We start from the raw sequence: 22,491 nt of genomic DNA, 5'->3' as shown, positions 1-22,491 counted from the left end.
AGTAACAGTGTTTTATTTATAAATGCACTTAAAAGTAGAAAATAATTTTGATGATGGAATCTCTCAAATAAAACGCTTGCCGTTCAATATTATCACAAGTTTTAATTTAAATGCAAGCGTTTTATTTGAGAGATACCATCATCAAAATTATTTTCTACTTTTAAGTGCATTTATAAATAAAACACTGTTACTTAATTTTTTTTAATTACATACTTATTTACATTTATTGTTTATTTCCTCAAACTAAACTTTCACAATTTTAAGACTTTTTATTGAGAAGTAACCATATAAAATCTCATAAATATCAAAAAACGGGCAAAATCGGGTTTTGAAACGTAGTAATACCAATGCAGAAGACTTTCAGTAATGTGTTCTAGATGGCAAAATCACGGCCAAACACGGCCAATTTAGTATAAGTCTATATGAAGTGAGTTTAAGAAAAATACAATATTTATTTCTGACTTTTTGTGTTTTTTCGGTCGCTACCCAAAAATGTTTAGGCTATATTATATATTAAATAAATTCCTCTCGCAATTTCCAATCTATTCCATTTTACATATTTTTATACCCTACACCACTATGCACTATAGGTCAAACGGGCCATTTTATTGGCCAAAAGTCTTAAAGTCAACACAAGTATTTGGTTTAAGTTAATAAAGCGTTTTTAGATTCAGGGAGAAAAATGGAACAACGTGGGCCAAAAAATTAACCCTTTATGGACCAAATACACAACTGGTACCTTAACCCTTTTGGGACAAAAACTGGAAGGTCTGTTATTTGTCTAGAGAATTCAAGGCATCGACGTCCGATAAGTTCAGTAGCTTTTTTGTTGTGTTTCGTTTTAGTTTTAATGTGAATATGCCTTAAAATTATTACCTTGAAAATCCCACAATACGATGTGACATATTTTGACTATAACTGTATATATTTTCAAAAGATTTGTAAATAATTTGACTTTAGAACACAGCAGAATGCTGTAGACTCCAATTTGGCTAACATTATTTGGTAAGAGGTTTAACCCTGACTTCAAAAAAGTTAATATTATGGAAAATATGGTAACCTAAAAAAAGTTGTATAATTCTTGCCGAGCAAATTTACGCAAAATCACATAAAATTTTCTAGATTTGGCACGAGTTAATAAACCAATTTCAATTTTCACTTTCATTGCCGAACGATGCCGATACTTTAAAAGCGTACATAACCTCAAAATTTTCAACTTTCTTCGAAAATTCAAAGTTAACACCCATTTAATAACTTTTTATACAAATAAATGATGAAAGGAGGCCATTTTTGATAAATAGATATCGAATACTTTCTAATCAAATCGTTACTTATGCTACTATTGTGATTTTCTTTCACCCTGAACGTATACAAGTAAACATATTTCGTTAACAAGTTTTTAAAGATATTTGGATAATACATATTTGGCAGCCTGCCATGTAACGGTATAATTTCTCATACAAAAACAAAATTTATTTTTATTATATTTGAAGTGTTTCTTACAAGAAAGTAACACAAAATAAGTGAAAATACAAAGTGCGAAATCTGACTTTTGGCCAGTAAAATGGGCTGTTTGACCTATAGTGCTATGTGGGGAGGGTATTATAAGTTGGTTTTGCCCAAAAAGTTTGTAACGCATCGAAATAATGGTCGTAGACCCATACTTATATATACCAAAATGATTGTCTCGACGAGCTGAGTCGATTGGGCTATGTGTGTCCGTCCGTCTGTCCGTCTGTCCATCTAAACCTTGTAATCACGCTACAGGTCGCAATTTTGATCGGATCGTCACCAAATTTTGGGTGTTGATGAGGGTCCCGGAGGGGAAGAAGCCTATTGATTTTGGTGATGGTCGGATAATATTTAGGGGTCGAAATGGGCAAAAAAAAACTTATTTAGAGAAAAAGTCAACGTTTTTTTCCAAAGCAAATATCTCAGCTTCTATAAGGGGTATATCAAAAGCAAAACCTGCTAATGAAAGAAGAAAATATTGCCTTTGCAACGATGTAACGTAGGTTGTCGTAGGTGGTCAAACAACGAAGACATCGCAATAACCGCTAATAGAACACAACATTTCATTTTTGCGATTTAAGATAAATTGACTAATATCACAGCATAGGTTGGCGACTTTCCAAAAGCAAAGTCTGACTATGAAAGTAGAAAATCCCACCTTTACAATGATGCAAAGTAGGCTGGCGTAGGTGGCCAAATAACGGAGATATCGCAATAGTCGGTAATACATCCCATTTTTAAATTTTTTTGTAATCACGCTACAGGTCGCAATTTTAGTCCGATCGTCACCAAATTTTGGGTGTTGATGAAGGTCCCGGAGGGGAAGAAGCCTATTGAATTTGGTGATGGTCGGATAATATTCAGGGGTCGGAATAAGCAAACAAATTATTTGGAGCAAAAGTTAAGATTTTATTTCAAAGCGAATATCTCCGCTTTTGTACGGGGTATATCAAAAGCAAAACCTGCTGATGAAAGTAGAAAATATCACCTTTGCAGCGATGTAAATTAGGTTGTCGTAGGTGCTCAAACAACAGAGATATCGCAATAGTCGGTAATGGTAGAGGTATTCCAACGGCAAAGCCTGTCGATGGAAGAAGAAAATATTACCTTTACATTGGTGTAAAGTAAGTTGGTGAAGGTGGTCAAAGAAGGGAGATACCACAACAGTCAGTAATGCATCCTCTTCTTCTTTTTTTTTGCAATCACGTTACAGGTCGTAATTTTGATCGGATGGTCACGAAATTTTGGTTGCTTATGGTGGTGCCAGAGAGAAAGAGGCATATGATGTTTGGTGGTAGTCGGATTATATTCCCTAAAAAAAATGTTTACCAGTGAAAAGCTTATGCACAGGGATAGTGGTGTAGGGTATCACATGGTCGGCCCAGTCCCGACTATAGCCTTTGCTCACTTGTTGTATTTGGTTTATTTTTCCGCGGTTTTAAATACATTGAAATATGCCTTACAATATATATTTTTTTAGTTCTTCTTCGAAATTCTCACTTTGACTGCAATTTAAACCGCGATAATGACGCTATTTTAAAAAATGTCATTCATATTAATAAATTTTGACATGTTATTTTGTCAATGCCAACTAAAAAATTATTATTATTAAAAGTTGCAAAATCGACTTTTTGCCTCAAAAACTGGGCAAATTACCTATAGTGCAATGCAAAATATGCCATGTAATCACGTCATCGCATGGAACCCCTTCCTTTAAATTTTGCTGGGTAGTTTTTACTACTTTTTTCGATAACACGAAGGAAAAAATTTTTGTAAAAATTAGTAGCTTTTTGCAGATAATATGAAGTTTAAGAGCTACTCTCGGGTCGTTTTGAAATTTCTTTCATTAGGTTGTACTTGCGGTTCTCTTTACAACGGTGCAATTTTTTTCCTGCGCAAGTCCAAACTTCCTGAGATATTGGCCTAAAAGCTGCATGGCAAATCCGCAAGATAATTCTCGCATGGAGCTTCTGATTGGTGCAGACTTTGCACAACGCATTATTTCATCCAGTCATGTATCAGGTTGGAATATGGATTGTATCGGTCCACTCTTTCGGGTACCTCCCACACAAAATTCGGATAAAATGAAGTTTAAGAGCTCGTCTCGGATAGTTTTGAAATTTTTTCAGTAGGTTGTTCTAGCGGTCTCATTTACATCGGTAAATGACAATACTTCCTAAGATAATGGCCCAAAAGCTCCAAAACCCAGCCGGCACATACTAAAATGGCTATTGTGGAAGATAACTCTAAAACTTTTTCAAACATTTCTTTCAAACTTACTTTAAGGTAATTTAATATTTCGAGTCCTTTATGAAAAAGTTTGGTTACTAAAAATGTTTGGTATATATATGTCAATGATTTGGTGTAGCCACTCATTACGGTACATACATATTTTAAAGCAAACTCGTGATACAAAATCAATATTTTTTATATACTCGTACGGCATCATTATTGTGTTTTGTTTGGTTTAGTTTTTTTTTTTTTTTTTTTTTGTCAGTGGTTGAGGGTATTTCTCCGTCAGCACAGCTGGCTGATACTTTCTTACTTGTTTTTTCTCTCTTGAGCATTAGACTCTTATTTATTTCATTGACGTTTTCGTTCTTAACAATAGCAATTGGTGTATAAGTAACAAAATTTTAGTTTAATAGTTTAGGTTAGTTTTTATTGGGATTTATAGTCAAACGAATAGAGTCCTTATATAGGAATTTCAATAAATTTAAAACAAAGTAGCATGGCCCCTTTTATTTTCTTTTTTTGACATTCAAAATCACCGGTAACTAAGGATTCTTGTATTGTATTCTCGCAATAATGCAACCGATAGATTTAAATTACATTTTGTCTTATAACAATTATATAACATTTATATAAAACAATGTTTCTTCCATTGTTTCAGCCTTTTGGTGATATTCGTAGAGATCGCCAAATATTCCCCATAATGAGATGAGTGCATTTGAATTCTGAAGTTCTATCGCGAGTCATAAGAGGCTCATGTCCCATGAACAGGAAAATCAATATACATATGTATGTACATGGGCTACGAAGTTTACATCCTTAAAAACTATGATAAATATACAGCAGTTTTAGAAGTTGTCAGGTTTTTATCTAGGAATAACCGAAACATGTGGTGTCCGGATTATCGAGATTATAATGTATATAAAATTGTATGAAGATCTATTAACGTTAACCAGTGCCAACCTACCGATCTTTGTTTCCATAATAATTTTAATGTGACCAAAAGTGGATTTTCACGAATTATCTAAAGACCGCAATTATGGTCCAGTCGATCGAAAAACTTTACCAGTTCATTGTTGTGGCTAAAATACTAATCCTACAAAAATTTGTAAAAAACTGGACGAATTTGATAATACGCACTACGGGTTCGTCTGATAATATCGTGTCGATTTTGGCATTTTTTCCAGATATTGTCCAAACTTTGAACTATTTCTAGTACCAAGAAAACTTCAGCGGAACCGTCCATATTATCAATCCTTCAAGCCGCTCTATCAACTGTGCCTCTCGACGAATGTAACCGATTTGTTCCACTTCTTCTAATTTTGCGTTTGAGTTTAGCTTAATGCTCATTCTCGGCTTGTTTTCCGGCTTGTCCAACTTGTGCCGCACAAACGCCGATCATGTTAGGTTCTGGTCCAATTAGATTGCAGATGCATGAAACCCCTTTTTCGAGTATCATTTTAAAATTCTTTCGATTATCCGAATACAAAAACTCTAGAATACGAGTAATTGTAACATCCATTTCACACTTCTTATTGGACTTTAGAATGTAACTGGTGTTGGACTGGTGTTGCCGAATGAAAATTGTGGGTGTTCATGCATACATGTACATCGAATATATGGGAATGAGTGTGTGTATGGGTATGAATGAATGCCACAATCAAATGTCACAGTTCTCAATTGATTTGATTGTTTACGCCCTGTGTAAGTTTTTGAAAATGTTTGCGTGTTTTTATGTAAAGAAATAAAAAGCAACAGAGAAGAATTTCGATTTCCGTCCTTGCCTTTATTTACGCAACATTGCACTTTGAGGGCATGTATGTACATATGTATGTAGGTATGTAAGTGTTTTGATATGCATGTTTTTGTGGCATATACATACACATGTAATCTCTCAAACGGGGATAACATTTTGAGAAAGATATGCAGGTTGCACATATGAGGCCACCTATTTGAAAACTGTTTTTTTTTTTGTACAAACTAAAATATACATACAACAAAATGTTGTATTTATGTGAAGCAGATTATGCAATGTTAAGCTCCAAATAATTTGTTTATATTTTCACTTTTATCAAACACTTTAAGTGTATTTGTTAAAGCTCTCCTAGCTTCATTCTCCCGAATTTTGGGCACACAACCCACCACAGTATTCTTTATCCTATAGTATGTGTATGTATATGTCTCTTCTCCACTAATGGCTAATAATAATTTTCGCTTGTTTTTCGAGTTTATTCTCTTCCCGTTCCTGCCGTACAAAGTTGTTTAACTAAAAAGTCGTAAATCAATTCAAGAAAGGGGGAGATTTTTCATTACAATTTGACCTCGCATCCAATGTTTGTCTGTCTTCATGCATGTACGTATGTATGTGTGGCTGTTTCTAGCAGAATACACATGTGTCAGTGTATGTATGTAAGTGTGTACGTTCGTTTGTTTACGTGAAATGATTTAATGAGATTTTTAACTTTTCTGTGGCACAGACTTAGGCAGAATTTTTGTTTTTTATCCTACTTGTGGTTGGTATTGTTCTCTCTGTTAGTTATGTTTGCTCTTTCCTTGGCCGTTTTTGGTAAACTACACAATCAGCTAATGTGAGTGTTTGTTTGTGTGTATTGGTTGCGGTGCAGAAATGTCAGATTGAAAATAAAAAACGCAAAACAAATAAAATAAATCATGTTTTACGTAAAATCGGGCAGCACTAACACATTCTCATATTCCTTGGTTTCACACCCTCGGCCTTATCACTGACAATAAGCCAAATACAAAGAGAAGCCAGCTTTCAACGAAAACAAGCATCACAATGACATCTTAATCAAGATTAAGACTTGGAAACCGAAATGGCATTTTTGTTCGTTTTTATTTGCCAAGATTTACACCCACGTCTTCTTAAGGTGGCGAAATCAAACTTTTCCTTCTTAGCCTAACATTTTTTGTCTTCTGTCTTTCGTGTTCGTTTCTATCTCTTTGTTGAATTTTTTCCACACAATCACACATCAATATTGAGTTAGTGTTGATCCTATGAATGGCAAATAATTGAGGTTACTTTATTTAGTTATTGATCGAAACAAGCTGACCCCCGAAGGACATTTGATAGTGGTACTCATCAGACATCCATATAGTGACTCCCCCCACAAAAATCCCCTCTCAACATACTACACACCAAAGCGAAATGTGCAATCGAATGCCACCAACTTTTAAGTGGAGAACTAAAAGCATCACGTAGTACTTTGTGAATGACAAACACGTAAAAACTGTGAAAGTGTTTGTCACATCATATCCTAGTCATTGTTAAAAAATCCCCCTTGGCAGAGATGGATTCCTACCAAACTCTGAAGATAGATGCAATGATTTTAGATATAATAAAGCATATTTAAGTCATCTTTAGTAGTCTTTTGGCGTTAGCATATGTAAGCAATGTAAAGTATCATTACAAAAAAGCCCGTTTTGAACAGTAAAACAATTCTGAATCACTGTACGATGTCGGCATTAAACTGAGGTGTACTAAGCTGCCTAGAGAAATCTTATGTTTTTCCCAAAACCCTTTCAAAAAATATACTTAAAATATATGATTTTTGTCGTGTCACTCTGTCAAATACGATTGCCTGAGCTCTAAAATGAATGATAAAATATTGCTCGATACAAAATTTTTAAACAAACAGGGATCAAGTTATGAACAGTTCTTCAAAAATTAATATTTTTTCAACGTCAAATCCATAGCATAGCAAAAACAATGACGCTTAATCTTTTTAACATCGTTCTTAAACTCTAAACAATTTCTTTAAAGTCAACTGCCCCATTTGATCTCCTGACTTGAGTTTAATTGTACGAAGTTTCTTTCACCATATCCGGTCATTTTTTGGACATGCACTCTTTCTGCATTTACATCAAACCGTAATTGTTCCTAAAGCTTCATTTCCGGTCCAGTCATGCATGTTCATGTGGCTGTCAGCAACATTATGTTGCTGCACTTTGTATGTGTGCGGAACACATACCCACTTACCCAACCAAATAACAGGCTGTGTGGCCATAATTTAACTATCCCACTATATGTGTGTTGTCCATTTTGATGTAGGTGGTGAGAAATTTTTACTAAAATTTCTTGAGATTAAATATCGAGAATTTTAGGCAAAATAAAAAACAAGGATCCAATTTATGAAGTACAGATTTAAAAATGAGCAGCATTCAAATGATGTTTCAAGACCCCACATAAGTAGGTATGTTGTCGATTTAACGATTTAATGCTGTAACCAGTTTGGTCGTAACTTTATATAAAGATTTTTTTTTTCAAAACATCCAACAAGAAATAACAAATATGGTTAAAATGTTGTATATCGTCACATTGCTTTTAAACGTAGATCAAGTTTGACTGTTTAGAAAAGTGACGGTGTCGGATATTTTTTACACTTTTTAATTACATGTGGCACGGTGCGCCCAAACTAACTTTAAATGAAAGGTGCTTACACCTGGGAAGTTTTTGCGGATTCTAAAACTACAGAAAAATCAAAACAAAAAACAATCCCAGGATGGCTTTTTGAATAAATTGCGGTCAAAGTTTTTAGGGTTTTTTTAACTTATCACAATTTTGTTTAAAAACCGCAAGTCCTTTGGAAATGGGACTAAAGAAAATCTTGTAGCAGTGAAAATTCTCTACAAGATTGACCTCTGCGATATTTTAGTAGGTTTTACCGTTTTTGAGATGTAGAAATTCGAATTGGGATAATGCACTGACTGTATCCCCTCCTTATAAAAACTATGTCATACCCGGTGCGCCTTAACTAACTTTAAATGAAAACCGTTTACACCTGGGAAGTTTTTGCAGATTCTGAAACAGCAATGTTCATAGATGAGAAAAAATCCGAAAACAAGAAAAAATAGCCGGAGGGATTTTTAAATAAATTGCGGTTATGGTTCACATTTTTAGGGTTTTTTTTGGTTTTCACGATTTTGCTTGGAAATCGCAATCGAAATGGAAATAAAAAAAATGTTGTAGAGCATTTTCACTGCTACAATATTTTCTTTAGTCCCATTGCTATTTCTGAATCCGCAAAAACTTCCCAGGTGTAAGCAGTTTTCATTTAAAGTTAGTTAAGGCGCACCGGGTTTGACATCTTCTTCTTCTTCTTCTTATATATAAAAGACAATGTGTGTATGTTGGTATGTTTGTTCCGTATAGACTCAAAAACTGCTTAACCGATTTTCTTGAAAATTTCAGAGAATGTACAGGGAACACCGGTGGTGAAAATAGGCTATATATTTCTTTTGCATTTCGGAGGGGGTTGGGTACCTCCCCTATGCCCTATTTTTTAAAAACGCTATTTTAACAAAATTGACGTACGTTTCGGAGAGAAAATTAATTTGCGAGACAATGGTTGTTGTGTCTCCGATCCTAGATACTGAGTTGGCGTCTGAAGACCCGACCACACCCACTTTTTAAATAGCTTATATATCAAAAACTGCTTAACCGATTTTCCTGAAAATTTCAGATAATCTACTGGGAGGACCCATGGTGAAAATAGGGTATATATTTTATTGTTCGGAGCGGGGTGAATCTGCTCCGAACTTTCACCCTCCGAACCACCACCCTGCCTCGAACTTCCAGCCTCCGATTCACCCCGCTCTGAACTTCTACCTTCTGAACAACTCTGCTCCAAACCACCCCGCATGGAACTTCCACCCTCCGATCCACCCCGCTCCGAACTTCTACCTTCCCAACCACTCTGCTCCGAACTTCCACCCACCGATTCACCCTACTTCGAACTTTCACCCTCCGAACAACCACCCTGCCCCGAACTTCCACCCACCGATACACCCCGCTCCGAACTTCCACCCTCCAAACCACTCTGCTCCGAACTTCCACCCCCCCCATTCACCCTGCTCCGAATGTACAGGGACGACCTGTATATTTTGTTGTATTTCGGAGTGGGCGGAGTGGGCAATTGTCGTTGTGTCTCCGACCCTAGGTACTCATTTTGGGACCTTAAGACCCGACTACGCCTAATTTTTTAATATGTTATATCTCTGAAACTTCTGAGCCGATTTTCCTACAAATTTCAGGGAATGTACTGGTGAAATAGGCTGCATATATGTCCTCTGGTTCCTGGTGAAAATAAACTATATATGTATGTATTTTGTGGAATTTCGGCGGAGCGGCGTTTGAAAATTAATTCGATAGTCAATGGTGGTTGTGTCTCCGACCCGAGATCTTATCTGTGGCTTTAAGACCCGACCACGCCCACTTTTTTAAATATGTTATATCTTCAAAACTTCTAAACCGATTTCCATGTAATTTTCAGATGATGTACAGGAATGGCCCTTGGTGGAAAAAGGCTATAAATTTTGTTAAATTTCGGAGGTGCGTCCTATTTTTTTAAATTTACAAACCATAAGACCCGATCATTCCCACTTTCTTAAATACATATGTTACAAATCAATGGAAATACCAGATGTTATGCATAACGAAGCTTTGGTCTTATTGGAAAGCAAGTATTTAAATTAGAAGGCAACATATCGATAGCTATAGCTTCATCAGGTATATAAGATATATATGATAAGAAGGTGGAAGGACGACACAGTTGGCCCTTAAATTGCCACTGGACATTCATGTGAATGAAGGGCACATATACAATATTAAATATAAGTTATCACCTGGGATGAATTTACTATGGCACATAAAAATTTTAAGAAGCAATTCACCTTTTGATTTCAGATTTTTTGATTTTTATTTATAATCAGATTTTAGATTTTCTATTTATAGTCACCTGCAGATCCCGACTAATTAGCGATGCAAGAAAAATACAATTGCTGATTAAGGTACCATAAAACTGTTTCAAGGGCCAGCAACGCGGACCGGGTCGGCTAGTACTTTATATAGATCCTTAAATTACGCAATATTTCGCACTAATGCTTTACATATCCCGCAAACGACCAAACAATTGCGATGAATACTTCCAAGACTTCTTTTGTCACCTACGAAAATTCTATTTATTTTTAAAACTAGGAATCTGTATACTAAGCACCTAGGTCCACCGCTCCTGTTCTTGCTTTTTGTACAGTCACAGGTTGAGACTGATACTTTCTCACTTGTTTCTACATAGAGCCATTATGGAAATAGTATTTTGTTCGTGCCTCTGTTCATAGGTCAAAGTCAGAAATTTGCAACAGAAAACCGGGACATAGTTGAAACCTGTTCCATAAGTCGACGTCAAGGGGAGTACACACTATCATTCAAAACTGACAGTCAACGTACTTCTAGGACAATTTTCCGGAAAATAACAACTTTTATTTAGCTAAAAACTGTTGAAATACAATATATACGGTATTATTTAGAGATTTCAAAAGAAATTTATTTTATAAGTTAGGCTTTGATATTCACGAAATAGTCCTCGATAACTGTCAGTTTTGCTTGTCAATGTGTACTATACTTCAAAATACACTTCCAAACCTGCAGAACTTCTACAGTAATTTTCAAATCTTGAATGGCAACCCTGTTATGGCCTTCACCTTCTGCCTCATAAACATCTTGATTCAATCTAACCATATGACCTAGCCAACGTAGTCGAGGCACTGGAATGTCATGTACAGCTCTTGACGACGCAGATCTGCGTGTGGCAGCGCTCATGCTATCCATACATTAGCGCGGGTAAACTGTGATTGCTAGAGGTGGCTTTATTTTTAAACTGCTTGCTATGCATGTGTTGGCAAATATTGTTCTCTTACTTAAATTTATCGAAATTGTTTTGTTATTTCTTGTATTTATTGCTGTACCGATGTAGTCGATGTCGTTAACAGTGTTTGTAAAAATTTCTGCATCATTTCAATTTAAAATGCGTAGATATTGTCCCAGGTCCTCAAAGGCTTTTAAGAGGCTAATAATGTAATACTTCAAGAAGATGTTAAATATGTCACATTACAGATTGTCACTTTCTTGACACCTCGTATGGTTTTGAAAGAGGATGTGATCTTGGAACAGTTCAAAATGTTGGAGTCTGCTTTATAGTCGACGAATAGATGTCGTTCCAATTTTAATTGGTATTTTGCAGGATTTGGACCAGAATGTCATTGTTGCATTCGGCAGTTCTAAAGCCCCATAGAGATCTCCCGTTTATGTTGTTGGCCATTGGTCACACAATGCGACCGATAAAGCCTGCCTTCTCAATAGTTCCCGCTTTTTATTATTCTTCAGGCGATTACATTCGCCGCCTTTTATATTTCGTATATAAGGCTTACATTTCATCATAATATTATACCACACATCCGACTTCGGTCAAAAAATGAATGCAAAATTATAATGATTTATTTATCATTCCGTCATAATCAAGGACCTCTGTTAATCAAATCACGAATATTCGAAGACTCACTTACGGCCTATAAAAAATTGTCCATCAAGTTACAATGTCCTTGAATATTGTTTATGTGTGTGTCTGGCTCAACGATTACAAGATAAACTATCAATTAATGTTGACAAATCAGAAATAGGTAGACAACCTGAATGGCAGTTCATTTTGTTTCAATACCAACAAACAAGCATAATCACTGAAAATCAAGTTATGTTGTCAAGGTTTTAACTAAAAGGAACATTTTGTCCCTCATCAAAAGTTGTCACAATTCATATAAACACACATACACGCCTACTCACCAACATTGAAGTTATTTACATATGTATGTATTTGTCGACAAGAGGTGAAATGAGTGAATGAAGGAATCTTCATTATTGGCAAATAAATGCAATATTAAGTTATTTAAACATTCACATTTAAATATTAAGTAAATTGTAAATGTTAGACGTCACAATTATGATTTATTATGCAATAAAATCCATGGGAAAAAGAAAACATTTCAAGTGGACTACTTTGAAGAATAATAGGTTTTACCACAGTACATTACACTTTATAATTAAGTATTTATTTATTCGAGCAATTGTGAATCATTTAATTCTACTCAACACATAGCAAAACACACAAACTTATGTATGTTAAATTATAACGATGAATATGTCAATCATTCTTAATTTTACTTTTATTTCATTACACTCAAGTCTATTTTACAAGAATCACTGAATTTGAAATATGGTTAAAATTGTTAAAGACGACATTGACATCAATTTAAGTAATTCTGGTCTCAATAGAAAAATCGGACATACATGTATGTCTCTCAATATACAAAACTTACAATTCTATGTCCAGGTGTAAGAATTCCCAAACGTTCAATTAATTTAACAAATGAATACAAAATATACAGGCCGGTAGAGAGATGTGACCCAGCAACAAGTGGACTCCCAGTAACCACCAATTCACACAGCAAATAAATACACTTAAAAGATATCAGAAATCACTTCCCTAAATAGTTAATGACTGAATTGCTGACAATTGTGCCAAAATTACTGCTTTACGTTTTACCTTTTTCTCGGTGAGAGAAAAGAAGTGGAAGATTTATACTACAGGTTATGTTAATGAGTGAGAACTTTTAAAAACATACATATATGTATGGAGGCCACCCTTATATCAATGACCCCGATGCATATTTAGCTCAATTATATGGGATCTACTTTATATCGCCGAGTTCGAACGGTGTGTCATACGACACCACTTGTAGAGAAGTATTTTTGCCACCGTTAAAATATGCTGCTGGGAATTAAACCCGAACATTAACGATAACTCTCGAAGGGATCAATCGATTTGATCCAAACTTTGCTCATCGTATTATTCCTTCGAGATATAGATCGTGTTCGAATATGGACTACATATATCGGTCCACTCTTTTGGGTACCTCTCACACAGGCCGGCAGAGAGATGTGACCCAGCAACAAGTGGACTCCCAGTAACCACCAATTCACACAGCAACTAAATACACTTAAAAGATATCAGAAATCACTTCCCTAAATAGTTAATGACTGAATTGGTGACAATTGTCAGTAAGCGAAAATGTCGGTAGGATTTACCGATGCCAAAATTACTGCTTTACGTTTTACTTTTTTGTCGGTAAGAGAAAAGAAGTGGCAGATTTATACTACAGGTTATGTTAATGAGTGAGAACTTTTAAAAACATACATATATGGAGACCACCCTTATATCAATGAGTTACCCCGATGCATATGTAGGTCAATTATATGGGACCTACTTTATATCGCCGAGTTTGAATGGCGTGTCATACGACACCACTTTTAGAGAAGTATTTTTGCCACCGTTAAAATATGCTGCTGGGAATTAAACCCGAACATTAACGATAACTCTCGAAGGGATCAATCGATTTGATCCAAACTTTGCACATCGTATTATTCCTTCGAGATATAGATCGTGTTCGAATATGGACTACATATATCGGTCCACTCTTTTGGGTACCTCTAACACAAAATTCAGATAAAATTAAGTTTAAAAGATCTTCTCGGATCGTTTGTTCACATTTTCAGCAGGTTGTCCTTGCTTCTCGCTTTACGACGGTAAATTTTGTTTTTGGACGCAAGTCCATACTTCCTGATATAATACCCTAAAAGCTCCAAGAAACCTTGACAGCACCAACTAAAATGGCAAATCTGCAAGATTACTCTAGCAGGGAGATCCTGACTGGTCTAAACTCTGCACATCGTATTATTTCATCTAATCATGTATCAGGTCGGAATAGGCACCAACTAAACTGAGTAGTACGTAAGATAACCCTCGAAGAGAGAAACTGATATTGCCTCAGGTTATCTACGACTATTGATTACATAAAACCACTCTTTCCTGTACCCCCCACACAAAGTTGTCAAATTAGTGGTAACATGTTCTGTATGCGGTCCTAATTAAGATGGTACATTTTTTTCGGATGCAAATCCATCTCAATCGGCCAAGCTGACTAACACTATCTTACTGGTTGGAATTTCTCTCAACATGAGAATCATGTCTATCAAATAATCATCATTACAGCAAACTTTGGATTTTAATATTTAGAAAATATTTCGCTTAGTGCAGATAACTAACTTTTGTGGTATGTCTGAGACAAAGCCAGTTTTCCGAAAGAAGATGCTGTTGAAGTATATAAATATGTACATTAGGGTTATAATTTGTTTGCACTTTTTGCAAATATCAAAAAATACCAACACATAACCGTATAGAGCATGGCAAAATATTAAGAATTGCGTTGTCACTTTTATCCTACTGTTCAATAAGTTTCCGCACCGTTTGCATACACATTTCCATTGCAGTTAGTTCATTTAATTTTGTCATTACAACTGAAACAAGTTCTTATATAAACTCTTTTCATTGTCACTGACTATAATCTTCAATATCGGACTATTCTACATAATTATAATATATAATTTTTACCAAATCGCGAAGAAGAGTTTAACTTAAATTAAATGAAACATATACATATGTACACTTAATTACAATCTGATTTGGTAAAAAATTACAAGCTGATTCGGTAAAAAGAACCTCACGCACAAAATCATTTTAAAATTTTAATTTATCAGAATTATGGGCAATTTTTTGAAGTCACTGTAAACAGATATTTAATTTAAAATAAATATTAGAGCCACATGAGATAACAAAACTTACATAACATTGGTTTTTCACTAATTTTCTTTAATTTTGAGAATCATAAAAATATCGTAAACGCTTTCTTCAAAGATATAATTATTTAACAAAAAAATCAAAATTTATTGAAAGTGGTTTGTGCATGACTTTTTCAATATTTCAACAGAGTAAACTTTATTTTAGTTAATAGTAGGCCTAATTTTTTTCATTCGCGCAACAGTAAATAATTTTTCTGGATTTTTTTTTCATTTCATAATTTTTTCAAAAAAAAAATATTTTTTAAAATAGCTTTTTAAATTTCAATGGAATAAACGCTATTTTATTGATTAATACAAACGTTCATTCATCCGTGCTGCAGGAAATCATTTTCGAGAAAAAGTGTCGAAAAGTTATAACCCTAGTGTACACCTAAATGTTTGTTCAAAAAATTAAAATAAATTTGTTTATAATTTTGTACCTCACATCAAACTAAAAATCACGTTTCCGTTATCAGGATAATATTGTAATGGCGTGGTATTTCTTTATAGCCCTAATGTACATACACATATTCTCACAAGTCACAGTTAGTTACGCACCATTCTAATTCTGTCATTACCAAACTATGACTATCGACAAACTTACATCTTTATCGGGGAAAACATTCTGTTTCCAATGAATGAATGAATCAATAAACAAAGAGAAAAATGAATGAGTAAATGAGCGAATGAAAGAAGTATTTATCATCTGGTTTATGTTTGGCAAACTCATTCTAGGCAAAATGAGAAATTCTCAGAAAATCCCACAAACACATTCAAAGCATATTTCATAAAGACACACACACGTATTCTTAACAGAAATCATACTATGGTCAGTAAATGGTATTTTGTTGTATATTGTGTGGTGATTGTGTTGCCATTTCATACTTTATTCAGAAACTTTTACATATCATTTAATAAATGAGGTACATTAATCTCATTTTTGGAAATGAGCGTTGAACAGAGAAATTTTCTCTCTAAATCTTCTTCAATATAGTATAGATAGACACTGGCCAACAAGGCTTTTGCCTCTTTTGATGTGTTTTATTCAACGCTTTTGTTTTTGAGATAATGCTTAGGGCCAAAATTGTTTACACAGATTTTGGTTATTATTTGAAATATAATTTAATGTTCCCTTTTCTATAAGAAACATTCTTCATTGTTTCTTATGCTGTTTTTTAGTGTTTGCTTTGTATATTTTGAGTAATTTAATATATAATTACGTTATCAGGACACAGTTTGGCTTCATCATTATTTTGAAATACGTTAGATGTCTACGGTTATAGTCGAGCGAAAGTAGACATGTCATATAAGTCGTAATATCTGTGATTTTGGGGAGGACCTGAGAATACCATGATCTACTTCTGTGTCGAAAAAGTCTACGGAATTTATCATAAACATCGAAGTAAATGACTTTAACATAAATGGTCATAATAAATGCAGCAAGTCAAGTCGATTCATCGATCACCATCTTCTTAGTGGGTTTTTTATGAAGAAATAGTTGAGGGCCTATTTAAAACAAAAAATCGTTTAGAAAAAATTATGGAACTAAGTTGTAGCTCAAAAACAAAAACTAGCGACAAACACTTTTACCGGATTTGAAAATAAAACCCTAGTTATTTTAGTTTGTTGAACAGTGTAATAGTATTTCGATATAGTATAAATTTGATATAATGTAGATGACATAGATTACAATCGAACAATTCAAAGAAGGAAAATAATGAAATACTGTTTGAGTGATAATTTTGAATTAGTTCCTAACTCAATCTTAAGTAAGTATTGTTATGAAAATTCTTGTCAATAAATATGATTTAGAACTTGTTCTAACTAAAGCTGAATTTGAAGGAATAAGGCAATGATTTCTTCCAGAGACTTTTTGGTCACTAGAAGTATTTCAAAAATTGTATGGAAATAACGGCTTTATTCTGAAAAACGTAAACGTTAAGACAGTCGTTGATGAATGAAAATTGTTGAAAGACCTAAACATCAACTATTTTCGAATATTATCGAAAAGTTAACGACCTAAATCAAATTGTCATTGGAGCTGGAAAACAGTCGATGTCCCCAACATTGGATAGTTCCCATATTTCAATTTCAAATATCGATAACTATCGACACTAACACCCTTATATAACTTGTTAAAATTATATACAAATGGTTCTGGCCAATATTGACTGAAAATGCAACGCAATTTTCGCTCTTTTATTTTAAAGCTATACAGTGTCTGTGGTCTTTGTGTCCTAACTATGATAAAATATCGGTACCTTAAAAATTCGGGAATCATTCTTGTATCATTGTCTAGTGAGCATTTTTTATTGTTTGCGCAAACATCCTTGCCTTTGACCACTATACTGGCATGTGGAGATTCAGTACCTTTTGATTGTGTATTTTTTATGTTTGGCAAAATTTAATTGTGTTTTTCAATCGCTTAACTGTTCTTATGAGCATCTTTGGCTATTGCTCTAGATACAGACAGCTTCCACTTATCGACGTTTAATGCTACACTCAGCGTACGTAAATATACTTAATGAAACATTTCCAATGATTTCGTTTCGTATTTTCCATAGGAACAATACAAAACTAAGCATAACCCACGAACTCGCTGTTTTGTTTCGTTTTGTTTACATTCGTGAGTGCGAACAAAACGAATAGCGAGAAGTTCTCAATTCCACAACAACAGATAGAAAACGAAAAAGTTCACAACACATGAACGATTCAATCAATGAATGAATAATTCGTTTCATGGTTGAATACATCAACCACATCAACCGTAGTATGTTCAGTATGTTGATATTAGCGATAGGAGGGTTGTTAAGCAATAAAATGTGTGCGTGTGGCTGAGTGTGGCATTGATCATTTCGCAAAGCAAATGTTTGCCAAAAATTCTTTTTGTTTCGGTGGTGAATGAAACAACTCGGCAAAGCATAGCCGAAGTACATTTTAGTAATCGTACGGTTTTCATCTTTTTGCATTGAAAAGTTTGTGGTTTTGTTTGGTTTTGGAAACGAAACGATTCAGAGAAGCTGAAAAGTTTGTGGCTTTGTGTGATTGGTACGGTAATCGTTTTGTTAGTTTACGTTCATTGGCTACACCACTTCATAAATGTGTCTTCGTCTGTTTTTAAGGAGTCTGTGACTTCATTCAAAATTCGTTCCAAAATGTCAACAGAAGCAAGTAGAGTGAGATTTTTGGGAATAATATGCCGTTTTTAACTGTGCTTTTCGGAGAGGCTATTTTCTGTTACTACTAAGATCTGTTTGTCAGTTCTGTCATCTTGGTCATTGCGAGAATACCGACATGGCTTGGAATCTTGCCTTCCAAAACCTTATAATCGACAACAATTTTAAGTATCTATCTAAGTATCAACCTGCTTCTGTTGAACCTTCTACAGAATTTGGCTCTGGTCATCAAAGGATCTACAGGTTTATTGTCTCTTTGATTGGCCATATTATTGTCAGTTATTTGTTGACTAGAACAGCGGTTATCTTCAGTCTCTTTGTTGCTGTCTTGAGCTAATCAGGGTCCGATTCGGTCCAAAATTTCGACGTCGTAATATGTCGTCCAAACTTAGATCAAGTTCAAGGACAGGCCATATCGGTCCACGTCTTCCGTTACCTCCCTCACAAAAACTCAAAATATTTCACTAAAACGGTGCTCACGAAAACTCCCGAGATATAGATCAGATTCGAATATGAACTATATCGGAAAACTCCCCTGGTTACCTCCCTCAAAAAATGTGCAGTTTAAGACCTCCTCTCGAATTGTTTTGATCTTCTTGCAACATGGCACTTATTACGGCTGTAAATTTTTTCAGGACCAGCTCAATACTTCCTGAGAAAAAGTATCGAAAGCTGTAAAAAATCCTTACAACTCTCGAATGAGATACTGCGCTTCCCAAACTTTGCATATCGTAATATTTCTGTGAATCTTAGATAAAGTTTGAAAATGGTGCTTATCGGTACACTGATCCTCCTCAAAAATATTCGCTAAAATGATACGCGTTATATCTCTTAAACGGAAATCTGTTCATTCAAACGTTGGATCTCCTAATATTTTGTATAAACTTAGTTTAGGTTGGCAAATGGGCCACATGGGTCCACTATTTAGGCTACCTATCTACCAAAACTTCAAATTTTTTTAAGTGTAGTTTAAGATATATTCGAGTATTTTTGGAAATTCTTACCGAAGGAACTCCTTGTGGTCCTGTTTACAGCGATATTATGCGTTTCGTGGCCAAGTCCATCCAAAAGCTCTAAAAAATACCGTGGCAACTGAAATGACTGCGGGCGCGATGTCTATCGAAAGAAATGACTCCCAAACTAAGATCCATTTCCAAAATGGACAATGCGGTTCATTCCTTCTGGTACCTCATCCGAAACACTTTTGAACTTTAATCCAAATACATATTTTTGGAAAAAAGGATTTTAATTGTGTAGGCTATATCTCTGCCGGCTGATACTTTGTTCCTTGTTTTGTTGTGTTTCTACCACTAGAACCTCCAGAATTTCATGAAACCTCGTAAAGCTCATTGTTATGGCAAACGTAATGATGATAACTCTTTAACTAAGTGTCAGTATATTGCTGGAAGTATCTATAAGAGGTCCATAGGCAGAATCTCTCTAAAAATGCTGATTTACTTAAACAGATCCACACAATATCATGGGTAAAATTCACGTCCATTAAAGACTCATGAATAGACTTTTAAACTTCTCCAGTTTGGGCCTCCGATCTGCTACTGTTGATCCCCTATTGTCGCAACGATTGAAAGCAACATTATGGAGAAGGTGTCGGACGGGTTCCACCGCGGTGCAATGATATGCACATTGCTTTACGCTCTGAATGTACGATTTCGATTCCAAGCCCAGACAACATCACCTTCCAAACAATGGCAGAAATACGAATCAACGTAATGTTGTGAACATTTTCTGAATATTTCAGCAATGTACAACTTCTCACATTCAACCAACAAGAAACTTGTAAACTTGAAAAAGTCTATTGCAATTTTCAATCACATTCTGCAACCAATTTTATCCAATTTATCGCTTTGGTCCATTTTTGGCTAAACTACGAATTGGAGAAAAAAAGTCATATATTCCCATAAAACGATTGGATGTTTCGATATTTTTTAGTTTCCAGTAGATTTTCGTTATATAAAAATTATCTAAACTACGTAAAACAAAGTTTCTTGTGCACAGAAATTATATCAAAATATGTGTGGAGGAACATTTTTATGGTTCATACACGGAGGAAAAAAAGCCTCTCTAATATATGTCCCAAACATATTTTGCAGAAAACATATATATGTTTACAACAGTCCCAAACATAACATATGTTTGGGTTCTGCAAACAAATATATGTTTGGGTGCAAACAAATATTTGTTTAGATGAATTATAAATACAAACCCAAAATGCACAAAAACATACACATACACCAGAGTAAGCCAATGAGTCTCCCGTGAGCGTATATTTACTCTCGCTCACAACCTGTGTAGACTCTAACTGGTGGTGACCGAGAGTAAATTTACGCTCACGGGAGACCCATTGGCTTCATGGTCTCATATCCTAAAATCAATTCAAAAGGTTTTTCTTTCCCTTATTATTTTCAAGTATTTTCACTGGTCTGGTTTTTGGTCCTGAAAAAATCTACATGTTCAACATTTTGAATCGATATTTTATTAGTTGACCGGCGACTGTTTGCTTATCTATGTGTTATTTTGTTGCTTTTCCTTCATTGCTCTTGAGAATATCTTTAAACATTAGTTTTTGTTGATGAAATCAAATAAATTAAAATAAATGCTAAAATATTCTCCAAAATATTTAAAACTTAACTAAAGTTCATGCTTTAAAGTAATTGCATAGTAAGAACGATGCATTTTTCGAGTAGTAGCAGAGTTAGTTAAATGCGATAAGAACCTTAAATGTCTCCTCTCAAGCATAACAAGGAAATGCCTTTAAAATGAAGTAACATTGGTCAAATTGAAAAGAGTTCATTTGTACAATGGATCGACAGATAATCAGACACAAACACACACACTCACACGAACATATTATTTGCCTGATTGCAACAATTCTTTCATTCATAGATAAATATGTTGGTATATTTGAAAAACACAAAGTTTGGCAAATACGCATACTCATGCAAAGACATTTTGTTTGTAACAAATACATATCTGATCATATGAATGACATTCTTTCAATTCATTATCTAGACTGGCTCTGGTATCACATCATCGCTTCACTTGAATGCTTGAATGAAGACAGTTTGTGAAACTTAAATTCTTTCCATTTAATTAATTTTGAAATCATTGAAGGACTCTTTGGACGTTGGACGTATTGCATTAACTAACAAACTCTGGAAATTTAAATTTTCCTTTGCTCACCCAAGCCCACACACCCACACTCGGGAGCAGTTTTGCACATACCCAGCATCATCTGTCGTGTTTGGAGCATTTGTCTTGAAATGGATACCAATTGTGGCATTTAAACGAGACTCCAAATAGGACCAGAAGTGGACAGAACAGTTAAAGAAGACAAATACACTCACACAAACACAGAAACATTTCCACAACTGCTTTGTGGTAATTAAAATTGTCACATTTACGCTCTCGTGAATTGCAATTGAAAAAATCAACACCGTTCGCTCTGATTGAAGACAGCAAAGATTTAAGACCGGGCAAATTGTGAAATCTGCAAACAAGCTGCGAGAAATCTCCAACATATTTTTTTAAACGCAGCAAACAATGAATTACATGGAAATTTACATTTTACATAAAATTTCTTTTTACTGCTCTGTATAGCATCAGCAGCAGCAGCGGCGCTCATACCAGTGAAAGCCCGCAAAAAATGTGCTAATTCTTTGCTATATTACTGGCACTGGGAACACAAAAAAAAAAAAAAAACGGAAATAAAAACGAATGGAGATAACAAATGCATGGCAATGTATATGAATATGCAAATAGATAAAGGATTTCTGCTCTGCTACCCTCCACTCTTGCTTTTGGGATGGTGGATCCCTACAAACTGGACGGTTGCTACCATAGAATGATAACCATCATCATCACAACCACCACCATGAGAGATGTTCTATCAGAACAACAACGGGACCCTTCGGCCGCGGTTGTTTCCACTGCATTGCTTGTCGAACAAAAAACACAAATATTTATATATGTACATACACACATACACTTAAATGTATATTTACATTGTTGTATGTGTGCGCATAGTTA

Source organism: Musca autumnalis, unplaced genomic scaffold (assembly GCF_047663935.1).
Source record: "Musca autumnalis isolate F117 unplaced genomic scaffold, ASM4766393v1 scaffold_5, whole genome shotgun sequence".
In the NCBI taxonomy this organism is placed as follows: Eukaryota; Metazoa; Arthropoda; class Insecta; order Diptera; family Muscidae; genus Musca; species Musca autumnalis.
This window is presented reverse-complemented; position numbering follows the sequence as displayed.